The following is a 23,434-nucleotide window of genomic DNA, read 5'->3' as shown; positions in this document are numbered from 1 at the left end:
GCAACCACCATATTTCTGACTGTACATTTTTCTCACAGCCATCCTAATAGACCTTGGGATGCAATCATCACACACATAGGTAGCTAATGTCATTTCTTCTTTACCATGTTCCTAACTCATAACCTCTGCTTCTGTGTTTCTGTCATTTTTAAGACATTCATGTTTGTGATGCATATGGGATTGTTTTGGATTAGGTTCATGAGGATGAAGTTATCTTTGGTATGATAATGTGACCATTTGGAGGCCAAGATTACAGGATGCATCTGACATCAACAGCTTTACCCCAATCCACCCTTGCTAGCTTAATTTCTCTCTTCTACACAATATGAGAATAGAGGCCAGCAGACAGATAGGATTCTAGTACCCTCATATAATAACAGGCAGGAGCAAAGCATGTTCTTGGAAACCAAGACCTCTGCCCTTGGAATCTTCTAGACCCAGTGAAACTTGGATGCCAAGATTCATGAAGATCTCCAGAAATACAGGCACTCTTGACTGTTGAAAAGAGACCCATCATACTAGATCCATTCAAGGATGCCACATTGTGTCATGTAAAATGAAGTAAATCAAGCCCCATTTCATTTAGTCCTATTCCCCTCATTGCCATCCTGTAGAATAAATTTTAACTGCTCTCGAAGTCACTCAAGGTTATATATCATTGGTTTCTTCACTTCTTGTCCCTAGTTTGAGGCCCCTTCTTAGAAAAACAGAAAACTTACACCCTTGCTGGTAATTGAAAACTTTTGTAATAAAGCCTATAGTCCCCAATGATGTATAAAAATAGCTTATTGTCACTGTCAATGCTGATGAATGGCAACCATGTAGGACAGAGTATACTGCCCTTATGGGTTTCCAAGATTGTACTTTTTTTTGACACTTTAAGGTCTTTATTGATGCAAACCTGAGCACAGTCAGGTGGGTGGGGTCTATCAAGGAAGTGGGGTGGGCCAGGCCTGTCTCCATGATCACAAGGTTGTCTTGGGCATGCAGGATGGTCACCAACTGAGGACTCTGGGGAAGTACTTGCCAATGAGCCCCTGGTAATAGGGGTGCAGTATGTCCACATCAGGCAGGTCTGGACATTTGATGTAGAGTTCAAACTTGTTGAACTCCTGAACCCGGGGCGGCATGTTCAGGGCTACACAACTGCCGGTAGTCACCACCGGTGTGCCACACATAGAAGGAGTGGAACTAGAGGAAATTTGTTGAACTTCATCACTTGGTACATATACTCATCATGGCCCCAGTACATGAGGACATTCCCCAGGCTGCAGTGAGGCTGGTACATCCCAAGCTCAGAGCTGTATAGAGGATCCCTGAGGCCTGGATTGTCCTGGAAAGTTGAGTCGCAGAAGACCACAGAGGCCTGGGGCCAGCAGCCCACAGGATAGGTGTTTCTAACTACGGCCCACTGGGGCTCCTTGGCCAGGGGCAGCAACTTCCCCAGATTATGCAGCATCCCCACCAGGTACAACCAGTCCTTGTGGGGATGTGCCCTCCGGATGCCCTCCACAGTCTGGAAGGCATGGAAGGAGGTAGGGACATCCACATCCGGATCCGACTCATCCACCAGCTGGTCCAGCAGGTCTATGGCCTCCAGGACTGTCATCTCCTTGGAGGAGCAGGTTCCGAAGTGGGCGTGCTTCCCTCTGATGAAGTCCACCACCTGCTGTGTGTGCATGAGTCTATAGCTGGCAAAGACGAGGTCCAGGAGCTGGCCACAAGTGTAGTTTCAGAAGATGGCTTTCCCCTTGCCCATTCTAGGCTCCATCTTCAGCTGGCCAACCATTGTGGGTTCCGGGAACTCTTCAAGAGTATGGAGCCAGAGAGAAACAGTGTATCCCACAACAGACCTAGCCAGTCTTATGTAATCATCCAAGACTGCAATACTTAATGGGAGTAGTAAGCCCCATCTTTCTCCCCTCTAAAAAACATTGGTATCACTTTTACACTGAATGGACATTTCCATTTTGCTTCAGTGGGCAGTATCATGTACCTTGGGAAACACTGCTGTATGTCTCTAGGGGAGCCGACTGTTATCTCTCTGAATCGCAGAAGCTGGTGGTTTTGAAGCCTCCAGCTCATGATAAATGGAGGAATAAGTCCACACTGGAGCACAGCTCCAACACTGACATCCTTACATGCCTGCCACACTACAGATAACCTCGACCCCAGCAAGTTGATACACATAATGAAGAATTACACAAAGAGAAGATGTAAGACACACCAAGTCCCTGAATAGGTATTGAGGTGTTAAAGAGATTGAGGGTAAACAGGACTCCCTAATCTGGTTACTCTGTTTATATTGAGTAGAGCAACTATATCCATATGTTCATAATGCAAAATAGAGTGACCTCAATTCACAATGGCCTCAAGGAGAGCCAAGTTTAAGGACCCAGGCCTTCAACTTCTTGGCCCCTCCAAACTTAGCTTCTCGGGACCATTTAGAGCAGTGGTTCTCAATCTTCTTAATACCATGACCATTTAATACAGTTCCCCCAACCATACAATTATTTCCATTGCTACTTTATAACTATAATTTTACTACTGTTATGAATCAGGCGACCCCTGTGAATGTGTCGTTTTACCCCCAAAGGGGTGGCAATCCACAGGGTGAGACCCACTAATGTAGACAGTTTTCATGTTACTGCATATTTCAGCTCACAGTTGCAGAGGCTGACAAGGCTCAGATTCCTGTCCTGACTCTTATCCTAGATCAAGTATATCCAGTGGCTGATGAATGCAAGATGGGAGGTAAGATGGCAGACTTCTTTCTCAAGCAAATTGAGACCGACAACTTCCAGAAACACAATTACAGGATTTTGTCTCAAGTCCCCAAACCTTCAGGTCAGATGAAGTGTCCAGGTCCAGAACAAAGCTAAAGACCATTCAGAGAATCCTTTTAAATGATAAGACCACACCCACAAGGAAGCTATCTTTCTCCTCATTGGCTGCTCACAGTAGGTCTCATCATGAAAGAGATGACATTCTATGAACTCTTATCAACCAGGCGGATTCCATCATCATGAACCAATGCCTTAGAATCCTGACTCAGCCATGATACACAAAGTTTCAGTCATCACACCTTACTGTGATTCAAAGAATATAAAAAATTGTGAGGAATGTGTTGGAGGGTGAGAGTGAATTAAGCAATTGGTTAAGAAATGACTTTATCACCCAGATGCTCATATATGAAATCTGGTTCAGTCATTGTGGATATTTATCTGTGTAGCTCATTTTCCATAGTTCAAGCTTATACCCTCTGTGCCTCTTCAAACTTATGAAAAAGAGTAGAAGTCCCACTTAGGACTTCTAAGTCCCTCTTTGGACTGGCCATCTTTCCAGGAGTGGATGACCTCATCAAGCCCCACCAATCAACTGCTAGGTTTGAATATGTGGTCTCTCTAGCAGAGAAAGATAAAACTCACCTCCCTTTAAAAGTTAGAGCATTGGAAGTACTAGAGAGGTCTTCTTAGTCCCGTGTGGTAGATGTAAGTCATTAAAGAACACAAAGACGAGTGTTTAATTTCTGCTATAGATTATGAATATACTCTGACACTTATATAATGGTCCAACAGGGAAGAGCTTATGTGGTAAACCAATAATTTGTCACAAATGTAGTTGATTCTTCATAGGTGTCACTGAGTCAGTTCTAGCTCATAGCACACCTGTGTCTAACAAAAAGGGACATGACTCAGTCCTTTGCCATTCTGACAATGTTCTCATGTTTGAGCCCATTTTTTGCAGCTCCTGCATCAGTCCATCTCATTGAGGAGATTTCTTTATCATTCACTTGCCCTAATTTCCCCAATGTGATGTCTTTCTTTAGGGACTGGTCTCTCCTGATAACATGTGCAAAGTACATAAGCAAAATATCGCCATCTTTGCCTTTAAGGAGCACTGTAGCCATGTTTCTTCAATGGCACATTTGTTTTAACTTTTGGCAGTCCATGGTACTTTTAATGTTCTTTTGCCTTTACTATATTCTAATACGTTGATTCTTCTTCAGTCTTCCTTTGTATGCATTGAAGAATGTTCAACTTTCACATTCACTTTTCACAGGCAATTGAAAATACTAAGGCTGTACATTTATTCAATTACCTTTTCTTAATTGTGTTTTAAATATATTATCCTGGGCTGAATCAATGACACTATAAACAAAATTACCTTATGCTTCAAAGAGATGATTGATAAAGTTATCTGCCATAAAATAACAAGATGTCTCTAAGGTGAACCAGAGGTGAATAGAATAAACAGAGTAAGGGATGGATGTGGAGCTCATAATTAACCCAAGCTACATTCTAAGAACAGTTAATTCTTACAAAATTCCCTTTTGAAGGAAATACAGAAGATGTAGTTGCTACAGCAAAGTGTGGTGAAGAAATTAGATGGTATCTATCAGAAACAATAGTGTCTCGAATCTTAAGTCTTGTTTTCAAAAAAGCAGTGATCTAAGTGTACCATCAACTAAGCCCACATGGAAGAATAACATCAACATATGTGATCCAAGGATTGTCAATAGTAACATCCAATTCTGCAGCAGAGAATGGTATCAGAGCTCAATTTTTTCCCTAATAACCATTGTCTGTGCCTCTTTTTAAAATCATTTTATTAGGGGCTCATACAACTCTTATCAAAACCCACACGTGCATCAATTGTGTAAAGCACATTTTTACATTCATTGCCCTCAGTATTCTCAAAATATTAACTCTTCACCTAAGCCCCTGGCATCAGTCCCTCATTTATCCCCTCCCTCACCACTCCCTCATGACCCCTTGATAATTTAGAAATCACTATTTTGTCATATTTTGCACGGTCCAACGTCTCTCTTCACGCATGTTTCTGTTGTCCGTCCCCATAGGAGGAGGTTATATGTAGATCCTTATAATTGGTTCCCCCTTCCCAACCCACCCTGCCTCCACCCTCTCAGTATCACCACTCACACCACTGGTCCTGAAGGGAATAATCTACCCTGGATTCCCTGTGTTTCCAGTTCCTATTTGTAACAGTGTACACCCTCTGTTCTAGCCAGATATGTAAGGTAGAATTGGGATCATGATAGAGTGTTTGGGGGTCTGGGGATCATTTAGGAACTATGCTCCATTGTTGCTGCACGACATCCTGTCTGGTTCATCTCCTCCCTGAGACAATGTAAGGGGTTGTCCAGTGGCCTACAAATGGGCTTTGGGTCTCCAGTCTGCACTCCTCCCCTCCCCCCGGCATTCACAGTGATATGATTTTTTTGTTCTGATGATGCCTGATAACTGACCCCTTCAACACCTCATGATCGCACAGGTTGGTGTGCTTCTTCTATGTGGGCTTTGTTGCTTCTGAGCTAGATGGCTGCTTGTTTACCTTCAAGCTTTATGACCCCAGACACTATATCTTTTGATCGCCAGGCACCATCAGTTTTCTTTACCACATATGCTTATGCACCCATTTGTCTTCAGTGATCACATCATGGAGGTGAGCACAGAATGATATGATTTTTTATTCTTTGATGCCTGATAACTGATCCATTCGGCACCTCATGATCACGCAGACTGGTGTGCTTCTTCTATGTGGGCTTTGTTGCTTCTGAGCTAGATGGCTGCTTATTTACCTTCAAGCCTTTAAGACCCCAGCCGCTGTATCTTTTGATAGCTGTGCACCATCAGCTTTCTTCATCACATTCACTTATTCACCCGCTTTGTGTTCAGTGATTGTGTCGAAAGGGTGAGGATCATTGAATGTTAGTTTAATAGAACAAAATATTCTTGCATTGAGGGAGTATTTGAGTGGAGACCCAATGTCCATCTGCCACCTTAATACTAAACCTATACATATATGCACAGAGATGTATTTCCCCATTATCATATATAAATGTATATATAAATATTTACATGCCTTTATTTAGACCTCTATAAATGCCCTTTGCCTCCTAGCTCTTTCCTCTATTTCCTTTGACTTTCCTCTTGTCCGACTATCATGCTCAGTCTTCATTTGGGTTTCAGTAATTCCTCTTGGTTGCATTACCCTTGACCACGCCCTAACAAGTTTTTAAACACTGATTTTAAGAAGGCCATGGATGACAGTCAAAGACCAAAACACATTTGCAGGATTTATACATGCAATAAGTCTCTGTGATTTCTGTCTGACCATAATTAAGGTATAGGAATAACCTGGCTATCAATCAGAGATGATAATAGTAGATTGAAATAAAAACTCTGACTTGAATAATTAAAAACATTATTTGCTCTCCCTTTCAGTACTCTTTGATCTTAATCTTGTTTTTCTATACTTTCTGTTTTTGCTTTTTGAATTGCAGTTTGTCCTTGTTGTTGTTATAGTTAGCAGCCATCTTGACTCTTTTATATATTTTTCTATGTAGTTTTGCTATATAGAACCCAGGGTGGGTGACTCTGTAGAAACTATAACTACATTAGGGGTCCTGGAAGGCACAACATGGAATGTGGGAGCTAGTGGGGAGTTGATATCAAATAAAAGAAGGAAGAAAATGCTTGAAGCTGATTGTGATAGTCACATGATATGACAACTATTGAATGATGTGTCTGGATTATGTCCTAATAAAAGAGTTTGAGGGGGTAAACAAGAAACAGAAAATAACAAATCTCTGGCAGGTGTACCTTATGATCCTCAAGGTAACATCCTTTTATTCAACACTTTCAAGAAGTCTTATGCCGCAGATTCATCCAATCCAATGGTTCACTTGATTTCTTGACTTTTGCTTCTGTTGTGGTTTGAAATGAATGACAGCCACTATAATGTTACGATAATTTAAAAGAGTCTTTATTCGGTTATAACCGGACTGCTAGAATTTAAAAGCGATTCTTTGATTGGAGTCCCGAGTAGACATTTCAGTCCATCTATAAAGGCAAAAACTCATTTATCATTTGTCTAGGACTTATGCAAGCATGGACAGAAGCAGAAAGCAATATTAATGTTATTATTCTTTAAAGCTAGTGAGCATTACACAGTATAGCACTGATTATAACATTCTGTTTAATAACATAAAAATAGGAATCTACTGGTTACAACATTAAAAGCAAAAATATTATTAATTACAATGTTCTGATCCGGAGAACATGAGTGCATTCCAAAATTATTCTCTAGTGGGACTTTCCCAGATGAGAGGGGAACGGAGCAGGTCATCCAGCAGTCAAAAGATGGCATATCAGTGGCTAACACTAGTATGTCTCACTTCCATGAGCACTTATTGTGCATGCCAGCCAGATGAAATTATTGACAATACCAATATATTATTGATTTCTCATTATATTACTTATTAGTCCACTTATGAGGAGTTTGGTCTTCTTTATAATGAGTTGTAGTCCATGCTGAAGGCTGCAGTATTTGACCTTTATCAGCAAATGTTTCAAGCCAATCTTCAATCAAGCAAGGTTTTGTCACTTGCATATGGAAGGTTGTTAATATGATTTTTTCCCAAACCTGATGCCACGTTTTCCTTCAAAAAATTCCAGCATCTCAGATTACTTTGTCAGAATATACATTTAATAAGTATGGGGAGAGGATAAAATCCTATCACATTTGTTGGGAGCCGATAGCCATTAAGACTCTGGCCTCAGACACGTAGGAGAAACTTGGCCACTTTCTAACAGCAAGGCTTTGTTTCCTGCCCAACTTCGCCCCCACATTCCAAACTACGTGCTCAGTAGCATGAGAAATTGCGATAACTGACCTTGTTGCCATTAGTCAAAGTACTGAGCACCCATTGAACTGCAGATATACCATATTAGGAACATCGTGATAAGTTCACCCAGTAAGCCTTGATTTGCATGCGGACGTCGCCACGGACGTCTTTGAGAACTGTTGCACACCCTTTGTACCTTATTGGGAACATGTGGCTGATTAGTTGTTGTACAGTGTGCGGTTGTTACACAGTGTCCTTCATTGGAATATGTGCCTCCCACTTCCTTCTCTGTTGTGAATATATACCCAGAGTTTTGGCAAAATAAACGGGCTTGATCAGCACTTGTCTTGCCCCACGTCTCTGTGTCTTTTTGCCATCCAGGTTCGTTGCCTCTCCAGGTCACCGCGTGAGGGTCTCGCTGGACGAGACCCTAACACACATTGGAAAAGAACTAAAACCCGAGAAATAAAATCATCAGCATACAGACAACTGATCTTTGACAAGGACCAAAAGATATCAAATGGGAAGCAGATGCCCTCTTCAACAAGTGGTGCTGGAAAGAATGGATATCTACCTGCAGAAAGATGAAGCAAGACCCTTATCTCACTCCGCGCACAAGATTAAACTCAAGGTGGATCACAGACCTTGTGGTAAAACCCCAAACTATTAGGACAATCAATGAGGGAATTGCGACCAACCTGAGAACTTTGGTGCAGGGAATATCTAGGCTATCAGATATAGGTAAGGACACAAATACAGTTGAGTCACTAATTGGCAAGAGGGGTATACCGAAGATAAAATGCCTGTGTACATCGAATGAATTCAGCAAGAGAGTAATGAGAGTGCTGACAGACTGGGAAAATATCTTTAGTAATGACACATCAGATAAACGCCTTATTAAAATTTATAATACTCTGCTTGCTTAAAAAAAAAAACCACCTAATTACCCACTGAGGAGATGGGCAAAGGACCTGAACAGAAATTTCACAAGGGCAGAAATCTGAATACCCAGTAAATATGAGAAAATGTTCCTGATCATTAGCCATCAGAGAAATACCAATTAGAACAACTGTGAGATACCACCTAACACCCTCAAAGATAGCCAGAATTCTATCAATTCACAAAATCAGAGAGTAACAAGTGTTGGAGTGGCTGTGGTGAGATGTGAACATTGGTCCACTGCTGGTGGACTTGTATGTATGTACAGCCATTATGGAATTAGATTTGGTGAAGTGTAAAAGAGATGGAAATCAAGCTACCATAGGACCTAGCAATTCCCCTATTTGGCATATCCTCAGAAGAGGCAATAAATGAACCACAGTCAGATATCTGTGCCCCAATGCTCATCATGGCGTAGTTCACAATCGCACGAAGTTGGAAACAACCCAAATTTCCATCAACAGATGAATGGATTCAAAAACTGTGGTACATGCATACACTGGAGTACTACACATGCCTGAAAAGCAGTGATGAATGCATGAAGCACATTGCCGCATGGGAAAAATTGGAGGAAATTATGTGAAGTGAAATAAGCAAAGGGCAAAAGGAGAAGTAAACCATAAGTCCACTTAAGTAAGCTTAAAAGGCAAAAGACATATAGGGGGAAAGTTACTATATGAATACATTCCTGGGGTGAAGTCCAGGTTAGTATGGCAGGGGCCAGACCCAATCCAGGGATACATATGACAGTCAATGAAAAAGGGGGGGAAAAGCAAGAAAAGTGGGGGGAGGCATGGGTAGTAGGGGAACAGGGCACTAATACATCCAAGGGGAGGGTATTGTTTAAATCTCCACAGGAGTGAGAGAGAGGGACCAGACCTCAACCTGGTGTGCCAAGACATGAATTCAACATACTGGCATGATGCAGCAGTCCAATAGAGAGGTCTTCAGGGGAAGCCCCAATCCCAGCTACATGTCCAGCCTCCCTGCCTGAAGAATCATCAGTCTGATGGTTCCCAGGGTGACTGATGGAGAGCACTGAAGGAAAATGGACTACAAAGGACAACACTGAAGCTACAGCTCTGGGAGAGGGGCACTTCTGAACAGAGCACATGGGAGCAAACTATGAGTGAAAGAGAGAGTAGAACATACCCCTGGTCCACCAAGCCCAAGGATGATATTCCTGCTGGGAGCAGCCAATGCACAGAGAGGACCATAGGGCTGGCCTCAGCACGAGACATGATTTCCATCAGTGACCCATAGCGCTACAGGGCATAACACCGAAGACACGGTGTGAGAATTGTCTCCAATCTGACCCCACCACACCGGGCAGAAACACTAAGGGTGTTTGACAGAGCAACAAGGGGAGTAAAGCAATGAAGTCCCTGAGGAATCCCAAAAATGGACTTTGGAGCCAGGGTGTAACATCCCATGAGACTCGACTGGCAAACACTCATAATAGTCAACAAACAAACCGGGAACTATTTATAGACTTTTCTTTTTTGCTGTTGGTTTGTTTTGTTGTTTTCTTTTTGTGCTTAATATTGTTCTTGCATGTCTATATAGATAAGGTAGGCGGGGTAAACAATCCTGAGGAGAAAATAACAGGACTGATGGTTCCGGAAGGGACACAGGAGATGGGGAGGCAGGGGAAAGAAAGGGGGGAGCCAACAAAAGCAGGATAGGAGAGCAACAAGTGATGTAAACTTGATGGTGAGGAAGGCGCAGGAGGCCTGATGGCGTTTGATCAAGTGCAATGTATCCACGAGGAATTACTGAAAACCAAATGAAGGTTGAAAATGATAGTGGGACAAGAGGAAAGTAAAAGGAAATAGGGAAAAGAACTAGGAGGTAAAGGACACGTAGAGAGGTCTAAATAGAGGTATGTATTTATATATAATGATCAGTAAATAGATCTATTCAAGTACTCCCTCAATGCAAAAATAGTTTGTTCTAATAACTTGCCATTCTTTGGTGCTCACCTTCCTGACTCAATCACTGAAGGCAAAATGGGCACATTAAAAAATGTGATGAAGAAAGCTGATGCTGCCCAGATATCAAAAGATATAGCATCTAGGGTCAGGAAGGCTTGAAAATTTAAAAAGCGTCAATTTAGCTGAGAAGGAATAAAGACCACATGGAAGAAGCACACCAGCCTGTGTGATCATGTTGTGTCAATGGGATCAACTATCAGGCATCAAAGACCCAGAACAAAAAACCATATCACTGTGAAACCCAAGGCCATCTGTAGACAATTTGACACCCCCTCACAGAAGGGTCACTAGTAAGAGATGAGCCAGTCAGGGTGAAATATAGCACCAATGAAACATACTACTTTCCTCTAGTTATTCAGTGCTTCTTCTCCTCCTCCCCATTATCATGACCCCAATTCTAGCTTACAAATGCAGCTAAACAAGAGCATGTACACGATACAGATAAGAGCTGGAAACACACGGATCCAGGGCAGATAACCCCTTAGGACCCATAATGATGGTAGGTATACCAGGAGGGGAAGGGGAAGGTGGGAGTAGAAAGGGGAAAGCGATCACAGTGATCTACATGTAAACCTCTCCCAGGAGGAGGACCAACAGAAAAGTGGGTGAAGGGAGACAGCGGTTGGTGCAAGTCATGCAAAAAGTAATAATTTATAAATAATCAAGGTTTCATGAGGGAAGGAGGGTGGGGAAAGGAGAAATGAGAAGCTGATACCAAGGGTTCCAATAGAAAGAAAATATTTTGAAAATGAAGATGGCAACATATGCACAAATGGGCTTGACACGATGGATGTATGTATGGATTATCTTTAAGCTGTAAGAACTGCCAATAAAGTTATTTTTAAAAATTCTTGTAACATACTTTCCTGATTTTAAACCATTCCGTATTCCCTTGTTCTGTTTGCACAGCAGCCTCTTGATCCACGGACAGGTTCCTCTTGGGTGCAATGGAGTGTTCTGTAATGCCCATTCTTCCCAAGGCCATCCAGAGTTTGTTCTAAACCACACTGCTCCTGTGTTGTAGGTAGCTGAAATTTATTGTTTCCTAACCTCCCACTGATGTGTATATCTGAAAAATTGGGTATGTCCTAGAAGTGATGGTGGATTTCAGCTGAAATCTGCTCAACCTCAAACGGCATTCTCATTATTTGGGCCAGATGGTTTCTCTGAGATGTCTCAGATTCTCTGGAAATATCTTGGACTTGACACATTTCTTTAGGGACCTGGAAGATGAAAACTAAGACTCTAAATGTGAAATAGAGACAAGGACCTAGCCTCAGGGACAGCAAACAGATAATGCCATCCCTTACAGCCAGTCATGTAAAACTTTATCTTTCTACCCACCAAAATTGGAAGAATAGACATTTTTGCATGTGAAAGCATTATATATGTTGTATTTATTTCTTGAATAATGAGCATAAGTAACATTAGATATGCAAGTCTGTTTTTACGTGAATTGAGTGTGTTCTATATTGGATTTTGAAGATATGGATTTATTGCTCTATTCAATATAAACAGGGCAAACAGATTCGGATGCATTTTCACCCTCTATCTCTTTCACATCTCAGTACCTTTTCCGGGTCCTCGGTGTGTTTTAATATCTTACTGATTTACAGAGATACATTAACTGTATCAACTTGCTGGGATCATAATTCTCAGTGGTGTGAAAGTTTTGTAATTGTGTCAATTTTGAAGTCTGGTCGAGTAGTGGGCAGAGTTTGTCTATTAATCCAGAGTTGACAGCTTCAAATTGAGTAGGTCTCTAATTGAGAAAGATAAGAAGTCTGCTCCTATAACGGCATAGTGCAGTGTTTACTGAAGTACCTGATACTGCCCCTTGAGGGGAAATGGAATGGTGCACGTGTATTTTATGGGAGAAATATGTGGTTCCCATAAGGAATTAGAAACTCAAGGGCAGTTCTACCCTGTCCTAAATAGTCACCATTAGTATGCTCCGACAAGGGGCAGTGAGATTTTTTTGTAATACTTTATTCTGGATTATGGGCTATAGTAAAAACGTTTCAATAGTCAGCAAGGATGTGGGTAATTTTTTCCATTTTCCTGCTAGGGGGCATGCAAAAGGGCCACTAAGTTTGGGAGCATATGATTGACAGCACTAGTTCTAGGGAACAGTTCTAATCTGTTCATAGGTTGGCTGTGAGGGAGAATGGACACCATATTACTGGGTTTTAGTTTATTTTACATTTCTGGTATAATGTGGCCTCAGAGAATAGATCAGTTGGGATGGGATCATGTATGATCATATTCCGTGGTAAAGGGATTCAGGCTATGATAGCAAATCCTTTATCCCTTCATAATCTTTTCTGACCTAGATGTCAGGGGATTTTCCTGAGGTGTGGCACCAGAACATTTCATCTCTGATCTGATTACAGCAAGAAAGGAGACCTGGATCAGAGCTCTGTGGACTAGCAGTCTCTATGCAGTGAACCTCCCAGATTCAAGGTAATGCTGAAGCATACATCTATGGTGCTGTCTAGGGCAGATTAAGCCCACAGACATTGCAAGCAGACAAGGACCTTGCCCAGACACAACAGAATAAGAGAGCCTTATCCTATGACTGATGGGATATGTAACAAAAGATATGAAATTCTACCCACCTAATCTATAAGAAAGTTAATTTTGAATGAAAAAAAACCAGTTAATGATGCTTCCTTCATAAACACACTTAATAACTAAGGAAATGTGCTGGAATCTTCTCCAGAGATCAATAATCTAAACACATCTGGTTTGGGATGCAGTAATGGTTACTGTACTATAGAGAGATGGAGCTCTTTTCATTAGGTATTGGGCTTTTAATACACAGTCAAGGCAGAGTTGATTAGGTATTGGGTTATTAATCCCAAGGTCAGTGCTTTGAATTTACCAGCCAATACCCAGGGCAGATATGGGGTCATATACTCCTGGAATGATTTACAATATCATAAGACCAACAGTAGCCCTCATGGCAGAGTGGTTAACAGGTGGGCTGTGTACCCCGAGGTCTACAGTTCCCAACAGTCTGCTGTCCCAAGGGTGAAAGACAATGCTATCTGAGCCTGTAAAGAATTACAGTCTCAGAATCCCACAGGCGTCATTCCTCCTATGAGGTTGTGTGGCCTGAGAACTGAATGGAAAGCAGTGAGTCTGAGTCTGCTTGTTAAGTCAAAGGGGAACTTCCCCTATTTTCTATAAAGCTGCTCTGAGTAGCAATAGGCATCATGGTAGTGAATTTGTGCTAAGGGCCAGAGCCAGAGTTGACTTTTCAAAATGTCAAAACCATATGGCGTATAAGAGATCCAGTTAGATGAAGCTATTTCTGGAAGGGTTTTGCTCGTTCCTCCTTCCCTTTCACACTTTTCTATTATTGAAATCACTTGGGTTGGTGGCACAGTGGATAATGTTTAATGGCTGCGGTTTTATGCTGACTTGGCTGGGCCAGGATTCTCAGAAGTTTAGGAATTACGAATGAGCTTAGGTGACAGTGTTCGATATAATGCCATCACTTCCATGAAGAGATTTGCTGTCAGCAGCCAAGTAGTGGGAGGTGTTATCCTGTTGGGTGTGGTTTTCCCCGTATAAATTCAAGTACATTCTATCTGCAGCTTTTGTCCAGTTCTGGGGACTTCCTAGACGTGTGGATCTCCAGATGTGAGAGAGCATCTTGACATATTTCATATATAGCTTGGATTCATCAATCTGCACAGCCATGAGGAAGGAGCCTACCATCTGACCTTCCCTTCTTATTTCATTGTGCATTCGACCTACTTGAGTCAAGAGAAGGGTCCAGACTGAAATCTGAGCCTTGCCAGCCTCTACAACTGTGAATTGAAAAGGTGAGTAGTATGACTAGAAGGTTTCCTAACTATTTCTGACACAGGTGGCAGGATGGGAGAAAAACTGGACTTCCGAATCTAGTACAGTGCATAATCTTGAAACTCCACAAGAGAAATTCTCCCCTTTCCTATAGGATCTCTAGGAGTCAGCATTGACTCCAAACCTTCCAGGGAGTAAGGGTTCTGGGACGAAGGTTGTGGAGGGCTGGGCTCTCCCTGAGCTTTGAGCAGATGACTTATCATTCATAGTCCAGGATACCTTTTGGAGCAGATGGATCAGAATGAGCTCAGGGACTCACACAGTATTTTGGAGTTTTCCATGCAGAGTTTGTTGCTAAGTGAGGTTTCACCAATTGCCTCTCTGAAATAGAAATTTCCCCACCATTGTTCTTGGCAGCTGTTGCCCAGATATATGGAGAGACATTGAAAGTCATGGTGGAGAGCTGGCCCTTCATCTCGCTGCCCCTGGTTGTTCTAGTGACAATCTCACAGGACATCTTTTGCTTGTGAGAGGCAGTTGTCTTCATATTCTAAGTTTCAAGAGTATTTAGATAACATTTGATAATTGGTTGTTTTTAATTTATGGTGGCCCGTGTTTTCCGGAGAAGAACCGTGCCTCATAGTGTTTTCAGAGATTGCTTTTTCAAAAGTAAGTCACCAGGCCTCGCTCTTAAAGTGTCTCTGAGGAGAAACCAACTATCTTCTAAGTTAGCTGCTAATCATTTTATCTGTTTGAATTATTAGGAGTTCCAACTTTAAAGAATTTACCATGAATTTCACACTTATTCAAGGAGAAAAATGGCACACGGTGATGTTTTTATTTTGGAGGTTTTAAAGAATTTTTCCTAATTCTTCCATTTAAGATTTTTAGGTTGACATTCATATTTGTTTTGTTTCATTTTTTAGTAAAATTCTCCAAGCTTTTAGGAAAAAGGGGCATTGCAGTTAGTTTGCTGCTACTGGTGTTTCTGAGTTGATTACTAGGCGTGGTATAAGAGTGGATCAATTAGAAATCGGGTGGAGATAACACAGGCCTAAATAAGAGACTGCGATAGGATTTTCACATTGGAATCTGGGTAGGTCTAACCCATTAAGAATTGTGCTGAGAGATTTGCTTTTCTGTGGTGAGGCTTTTAGATGCAAAATTCATAAATTCTATTTATGGATCCTAAAATGTCTGACTTTGACTGTAAGTCTTAGGTTGTTGTTGCTAAGGGCTATGGAATTGTTCCTGGCTCATACTTACCCTCAGAACTGACTCATAGTTATTCTATGTCAAAATGGAGGAAATACTGCACAATCCATGGCCATCCTCACAGTTGCTATATTGGAGATCCTTCCTGCAGTTATCATGTCAATCCTGCTCAAATAAATGTTTATACTAATCAGTGCTATAAAACCATTGATGTAATCATTCAACTTGTTATTTTCATCTTAAATATGCAATTCATTATATGAAACCCAATTCCCGGAATCATGAAATTTGGCTATAAACTATCTCCTAGCTGTCCACACTTTTACAGTTTTGTGCTTGGGCCCTTGATGCATCTTTGTGTTGTTTCTAGGTGTCATTGAGTGTGTTCTGAAGCATAGTAACCCCAGATACAACAAGACGTAATGCTGCCCAGTCCTGTGCCAGCCTCACACTTGTTTTGCTTGATTCCATTGTTGCAGCCACTGTGTCCATCCATCTTGTTGTGTGTGCATTCCATCATGTTGGGAGCTTTTCACTTTTCTCCAGACCCTTCACTCTGCCAAATATGCTGTGCTCTCCAGAGACTATTCTCTTTTGACGACATGCCCATGTTGGCTTTGCTTGTCTCTAAAGGCATATGGGTCTTCCTACTTTCAAGACAGTGGGTGTTCTATTGGCAGTTTATGGTACTTTCAAATTCTTGGCTGGCACCACAATTCAAATGGATTGATTCTTCTATCTTCCACATTTACAGGATTAGCTTTAGAACTAGATTGGTTTCTTCTAAAATCCAGTGAAAATTACATTAGAATAATTATATAATTGTTATGTAGCACACCCCATTGCAAACCTGATAAATTTGCCTCATAATGTAACTGAGAGAGCGTGGCTTCAGGCTGTACCCAGACAGGTTTTCATATCTGGATTCTAATCATTTTAGGTCCTGCAATCGGATTGCTTTCCAGGGTGCCAACTCTAGACTGGTGAATCCCCTGAAGTCTGATTCAAGGATTTGGAACCTGCCAAATGCTGTTACTGGTAAGTTCTTTTTCTTTTTAAAAAAATAATTTAATGTGGGCTCTTACACATATTGCAACAATCCATAAGCCAACTACATTAAGCAAAATTGTACACATGCTGCCATCATTATTTTGCAAATATGATCTCTCTACTTGATGCCTTGTATCAAGACATCTTTTATCCCTTCCTTGCCCCAGTAAGTTATTTTCCTGGGCATGATCTTTCTGTCTGACATAGGCATGACCCACTCATGACATTTACTGGACCTTCTCTCATGCCAATCCTGTGATGTTTCTTGTCCCTTCCCCAAAATATGATTTTTTGAGGGGGGTCATGATCCCTTATTTTGGTGTTATTAGAGGCTCTCAAATTGGTCTGCATAATATTGGCCCTCCTTTAGGACACACAGATATGCTATAAGGTCCTCACAGTGGTTATGCTTTAGCCTGTTGTTGCAGTCACTGTGTGGATGCGCCTCCTTTGGGTCTTATGCTTAACCTAGCAAGATGTTCTATTCAAGACTGGTCTCACTGGAAGACATATTCAGATTCTATGAAACAATGTATCCTACCACACGAAGGCTGATTGGACAAGAATACTGTCAGAATATGAAATCTAAAGCCTAAAGGTGTGAGGCTTTATTGGTGGATAGCAGGATACACTCTCTGGGATTGTAAAGTCCGCTGTGGAATCAAGATATTGCTCGATGCACAGAAATAGATTTACTTCACCGTAACTTTACCTTGTTAGTGACAGTTGCTTTCATAGTGTAAGTTTGAAGTTCTTTTTTTTAATGTATTGTGAAATATTTATTTCTAATTACAAATAAATGAAATTTTGTCTTGAAGCATGGTGTAGCATGGGTAACAGTCTTAATATAACAACAATAAATGACATTGTTACATTTAGCGACAGTGTGCATAAAAAGCCAACTGTAAGTGTGAAAGTTGAGATCGCTTCTCTCTCACCAGATCAGAAATTCTCAGGCAGTCTTTGCAAGAGCCCAATAAAGACCATCTTTCATAACAAGTGTACTTATGTATTTAGACTTGATAACCAACAAGCTGGAAAACCCTGTTTCACAAAGATATGATGTTGGAAATGAAAGAAGAAGGTGCAACACAGTATCAGACCGAATAGGATATGACTGCACACACATGATCCAGAATTTTATAACTGGCATTGTAGAGAAATCAGTTCTTGCTGCATCACTGTTAATAAGTTCAATGAACTCCTCTTGTGCTGTCTCAAGAGCATCTTCAACTTTGACTGTGAATGGGCTTCTGGGAAGTGTAAATGGGGTGTCAGGTAGATTTGGAAAGTACTAGAAAATTTCATCTGCAAGCATGTGCAAGTGTTCTTTCACAGAAATTATCGTAATCCTTTCATCTGGTTCAATTACATGTTCTTCAAAGAAAGCAGTTAAGGTAGGCAACGTGTGAATTTTATTTTCATCCCATTTTTTTTTCCAAAGCTGAAGTTTCATTTGGAATGATCAGATCTTTTCAGAAAAATTAAGGCATGTTGCATTTGGTCCTTGCAGTGATAAATTTAACTCATTCAAGATGGCAAAGATGGCAACCAAAGAAGCTATTTTCTGCAGTTCATTTTTATTGCTGAAAAGTGTTTTGAACTGCGGTCTTGGTTAAAAAATGTATTGAGTTCATCACGAAGCTCAAAAACACTTTTTAAAACTTTTCCTTTTGACAACATCTCACTTCTATGTGAAATAGCAGAGCATTATCCAGCACATCCAACTCGTTGCACAGTTGAAAAAACAGTCGACTGTTTAAAGTGCTCACCTTTAGAAAATTGACAGAATTTATGACGTTTTTCATTGCTTCTTGTAACTCTTGTGACAGCATCTTCATTGCTAATATGTGACAATGAATCATACAGTGAGTTTTGATGACTTTTTGTGGCTCCTTCAATATCAAATGATAAAGTTCAGATGGACAGCCTAGCATAACAGAGGCACCATCTTTGCAAACACTACAAACCTTTTCCCAAGAGATCATATGCTCTTTCAGAAATGAACCAACTGTATCAAATCTACCACGTGCAGTAGTTGTCATTTCAAGAGGTATGTAAAAAAGAAAGTCAACTTTAAAGTTGCCATCCTTAACATACCTGAGGTAAACCAGTAACTGAACAGTTTGCAACGTCTGTAGATTCATCAAGCTGGATGCTAAATATTGGAAGTGGAGCAGATTTAATTTATTGGAAGACCTAATAAGAATATCAGCAGACATGACATCTATTCTGCAGACAGTGTCGTTAGATAAAAAAATTGCATGCAATTTTGTCACAAATTCGTCTCTCATCATAACTCAAACAATGTCTTTGGCTGCTAAGCAACAGTAAATGTTCAGCAATGGTGTGAGGTTGCAGAGTCCTGCCTGGTGATTCTGTGTGCCACCAAATAGGAAACTTCAATGGCTGCTATGTTTTCTTTGTGGTACTTTCCAACAGTGGCAAGTCTGGCTTTCTTGAGTCCATCAGCTTTGCTTTTAAAATAGTTGGTATCCTTGCCAGAGAAGCTCTGATGCTTGCTATCAAAATGGCGTTTTAATTTGTTTGACTTCATAGGTTTGACTGATAGAAATTCACAATAAACAACACATTGAGGCTTCTCAATTCCTGCTGTAATTATTGAGGTAAAACAATACTGTAAAATGTCCTCCCTATATTTTCTTTTCTTAACCTTCTCTACATGATCCATTGTCAAGGGATAGTTTCCAGGGAGTTTTAATTCCTTTATTCATCTAGTAATCTCAGGCCAGTCCAGGGAAGCATGGGAGATTTAAGACATTCATTAGCAGGCATATTTTAAGAGTGCATATGGTTTGAGATTTGATAGGCAGAATCGATGTAAGTCTTTCTAGTTCCCAAGAAGTGTTTTCTTTCCCATAGCCTGTCCTTCCTCTTTGTTCAGAGGAACATAGGTATCCCAGCCTGGCTACCTGCCATCCCAGAGTTTAGAAAGCTAGTTGTTCCAGTTAGAGATTCATGTCATTGTGTTTACCAATTTGTGTTTATGGAGTGCCTCCGAGGGACTGCCTATCTTTTTTTAAAATTTGGGCCTTGTACACCTGTTATCACAATCCACACATCCACCCATTGTGTCAAGCATATTTGTACATTTGTTGCCATCATATTCTCAAAATATTTTCTTTCTACTTGAGCCCTTGGTATCAGCTCTTCATTTTCCCCTCCCTTCACCACTCCCCCTCCCTTATGAACCCTTGATAATTTATAAATTATAACTATTTTTTCATATATTACATCAATGTCTCCCTTCACCCACTTTACTGCTGTCCATCCACCAGGGAGGAGGATATATGTAGATCCTTGTAATCTGTTCTCCCTTCTACCCCACCCTCCCTCCACCCTCCTGATATCATCACTCAGAACTGGTCCCAAAGGGATCATCTGTCCTGATTCCCTGTGTTTTCAGTTCCTATCTGTACCAGTGTAATTCCTTGGTGTAGCCGGATTTGTAAAGTAGAATTGGCATCATGATAGTGTGTGTGTGGCAGGGCGGGGGGAGGTAGTATTTAAGAACTAGAGGAAATTTGTATGTTTCATCATTGCTACACTGCACCCTGACTGGTTCATCTCTCTACAACCATTCTGTAAGGGGATGACCAGTTGCCTACAGATGGGCTTTGGGTCTCCACTCCCCACCCTACCTCAGGCACAAAGATGAGATTTTTTTGTTCTTTGATGCCTGATACTTGATCCTATGCTATGGACACTTCATGATCACACAGGCTAGTGTACTTCTTCCACATGGGCTTTGTTGCTTCTCATCTAGATGGCCACTTGTTTACCTTCAAGCATTTCAGACAGGGATCCTCAAACTATGGCCCGCGGGCCACATGCAGCCGGCCAAAGACATTTATCTGGCCCGCCGGGTGTTTTTGCCTGTTGTTTTTGTTTGTGTTTTTTTTTTACTTCAAAATAAGATATGTCTGATGGGGTCAGTGCACTTGGAGCTGTCAGAGTGTGGGAGCAGGATAGGAACCTGGTAGCACTTTGTCTTTCTGAAGCTTCTCTGGGGGCGAGGTTTTCCAGAATAGCCCACTATGTGTGTGCCAAGTGCAGCTACGAGCTGTGCTCCACGGGCTCCATGTAGGAGCACTTGCTGCCGTGGCCAGCCTTCACGGAGACCATCCACAATGATAGCGTGGCCAAGCGGCCCGAGTGCAATCAGCCTGATGCCTTTAAGATGCCCTGCGGTAAATGAGGCTGGCCACGGGCTTGGCCACGAGTTGCTCAATGATGGCCCCAAGCATGGGCAATCCCGCTTCTGAATATTCAGCAGCTCCCTGAAGTACATCTCTGAAGGCAACAAATCTGCCTCCCAGAGGAAGTAAATGTGCAGCCCAACCCCCACACACCCCCAACAGCCACAGGTATTGGTCACCCTCCTTTAGAACTACAGCCTACAGACCTTCAGGCAGAGAGGGCTAGATGGGGTGGTGGGGAACGGTGTTTCCTGATGACGCTATGCCCTGTGCCAGGATGGGGCCAAGCGCTAGTTCATCTTGGCCTCCAAGGCTGGAGGCTGGGACTCTGCTTTTAGGGTGTCTGTGTCTTGAAAGATATAACACCCTTGACTTCTCTCCTCAGCCTGGAAGCCCCTCCCTGCCTGTCTGGTCTCACCCCTATGAGCCCCAATTCCCCAAGGGGCTCCAGCCCTCACCAGGGCCCATCCTGACCCCTAAGTTGTGTGAGCAGTTGCAACCACTACAAGGCCATGTCCCAGTCGGGGGCTCCATTCCAGTCACCCCATGAATCACTCTGGTCAAATCCTTCTAGGCTCACCAGGACACTGATGATCTATGACCTGCTGGAGCATGCAGGCCCATGGCACCACCCCTGAGTTCCAGGTCTCCATCTGTGTGAGAGAGCAGCCACTGATCCATGGTCTTCCTACAAGTCCCTGGTGGGGCCTGGGAGGTCTTGTCGACAGTCTGTACCTGCCAAGCTTGCCCCAGAAGAGTATGTCCAGAGCTCCTGGTGGCAGCTTCACCCTTTCCCGCTTCACCCTCTTCAGCTTTCTGAACTGATTGGCTGGAAATTAATAAACAAGGAGACCCAGCAGGATGCCATGTCCATGACTGGGTCTGTCTCCACCCTTAAAAAAAAGTGCAGGGTGCATAGGAATTTGTTCATAGTTCTTCTTTTTTTTTTTTTTAAACTATAGTCCGGTCCTCCAATGGTCTGAGGGACAGCAAACTGGCCCCCTATTTAAAAAGTTTGAGGACTCCTGCTTTAATATCCCAGATGCTATGTCTTTTGATAGCCAAGCACTATTAACATTCAGGTTTGAAGAAGTTTAAGAGAGCACTTGCTTTTCAGTGCATCTTAATTTAGGGAGACTCTTTTTGTCTCCCTAGAAAAAGCCTCATCGAATTTTCAAGGTTTGATTTTTCTAAGGTAGGTCACCAAAGCCTGTCTCTCAAGGAAGACAAATTTTCTGTTAGGTGCTAACCATATTAACTATCTGCGTCTCTTAAGGACTTCAAGTTCAAAGAATTACTATAACCTTTACATTTATTCATAGAGGAAAATGACACATTGTGATGTTTTTATATCTTTGGGGATTATAGCACATTTACGTATTTAATTAACTTTTCTGATAATTTGGGTTTGTGTTTATTTTGTTTTACTTGGCTTTGGGTAAAATTCTTAGTTTGCTGTTTCTCTGAGAGGATTGCTAGATATGGCATAAGACCACATCAGTTAGTAAGTGGATGGAGGTGACCTGGTAATAAATGGAAGATTGTAACAGGAATTTCATGGTAGAATCAGGTGGGACTAACCCAATGAGAATTGTGTTGGGAGATTTGCATTTCTTTTATGAGAATATTTCACTGGGATTTATAATTCATGAATTAAATTACACTTATGGATCCTAAAATGTCTTTCTTTGACAGGCTGTTGTAGGCTGTTAAAGGCCCTGGAATTGGTTCTGACTCATACTCACCCTCAGGTCTGACTCACAGTTAGTCTATATCAACATGGAATAAATTTTTTGGGTTTTTTTTTCTCTTTTAAAATAGAACATTTATTTATTTTTTTGCATTCATTCTTTATTCACTTATCTCTTTTTTTAACAATTTATTGGGGCTCATACAATTCTTATCACAGTTCATACATATACATACATCAATTGTATAAAGCACATCTGTACATTCTTTGCCCTAATCATTTTCTTTTTTTTCTCCTCTTTTCTTTTTTTACATTGTATTAGGGACTCATACAACTCTTATCACAATCCATACATATACATACATCAATTGTATAAAGCACATCCATACATTCCCTGCCCCAATCATTCTCAAAGCATTTGCTCTCCACTTAAGCCCTTTGCATCAGGACCTCTCTTTTTCACCTCCCTCCCCTCTCCCCCCTCCCTCATGTGCCCTTGGTAATTTACACATCGTTATTTTGTCATATCTTGCCCTATCCGGAGTCTCCCTTCCCCCCCTTCTCTACCGTCCCTCTCCCAGGGAAGAGGTCACATGTGGATCCTTGTAATCAGTTCCCCCTTTCCAACCCACTCACCCTCCACTCTCCCAGCATCGTCCCTTACACCCTTGGTCCTGAAGGTATCATCCACCCTGGATTCCCTGTACCTCCAGCCCTCATATGTACCAGTGTACAGCCTCTCCCCTATCCAGCCCTGCAAGGTAGAATTCGGATCATGGTAGTTGGGGGGAGGAAGCATCCAGGATCTGGGGGAAAGCTGTATTCTTCATCGGTACTACCTCGCACCCTAATTAACCCATCT

The 23,434-nt window shown here is 41.7% G+C and overlaps 1 pseudogene; it reads right to left on the bottom strand.

Annotated features, from left to right (window-relative positions):
* Positions 1 to 995: 995 nt before the first annotated feature.
* Positions 996 to 14,851, bottom strand: LOC142435909 (inositol oxygenase pseudogene; annotated as a pseudogene).
* Positions 14,852 to 23,434: the final 8,583 nt, after the last annotated feature.

This window comes from Tenrec ecaudatus (genome assembly GCF_050624435.1).
Source record: "Tenrec ecaudatus isolate mTenEca1 chromosome 9 unlocalized genomic scaffold, mTenEca1.hap1 SUPER_9_unloc_3, whole genome shotgun sequence".
In the NCBI taxonomy this organism is placed as follows: domain Eukaryota; kingdom Metazoa; phylum Chordata; class Mammalia; order Afrosoricida; family Tenrecidae; genus Tenrec; species Tenrec ecaudatus.
Note: the sequence above shows the minus strand (reverse complement) of the source record. Positions and strands in the feature narration are given on the sequence as shown.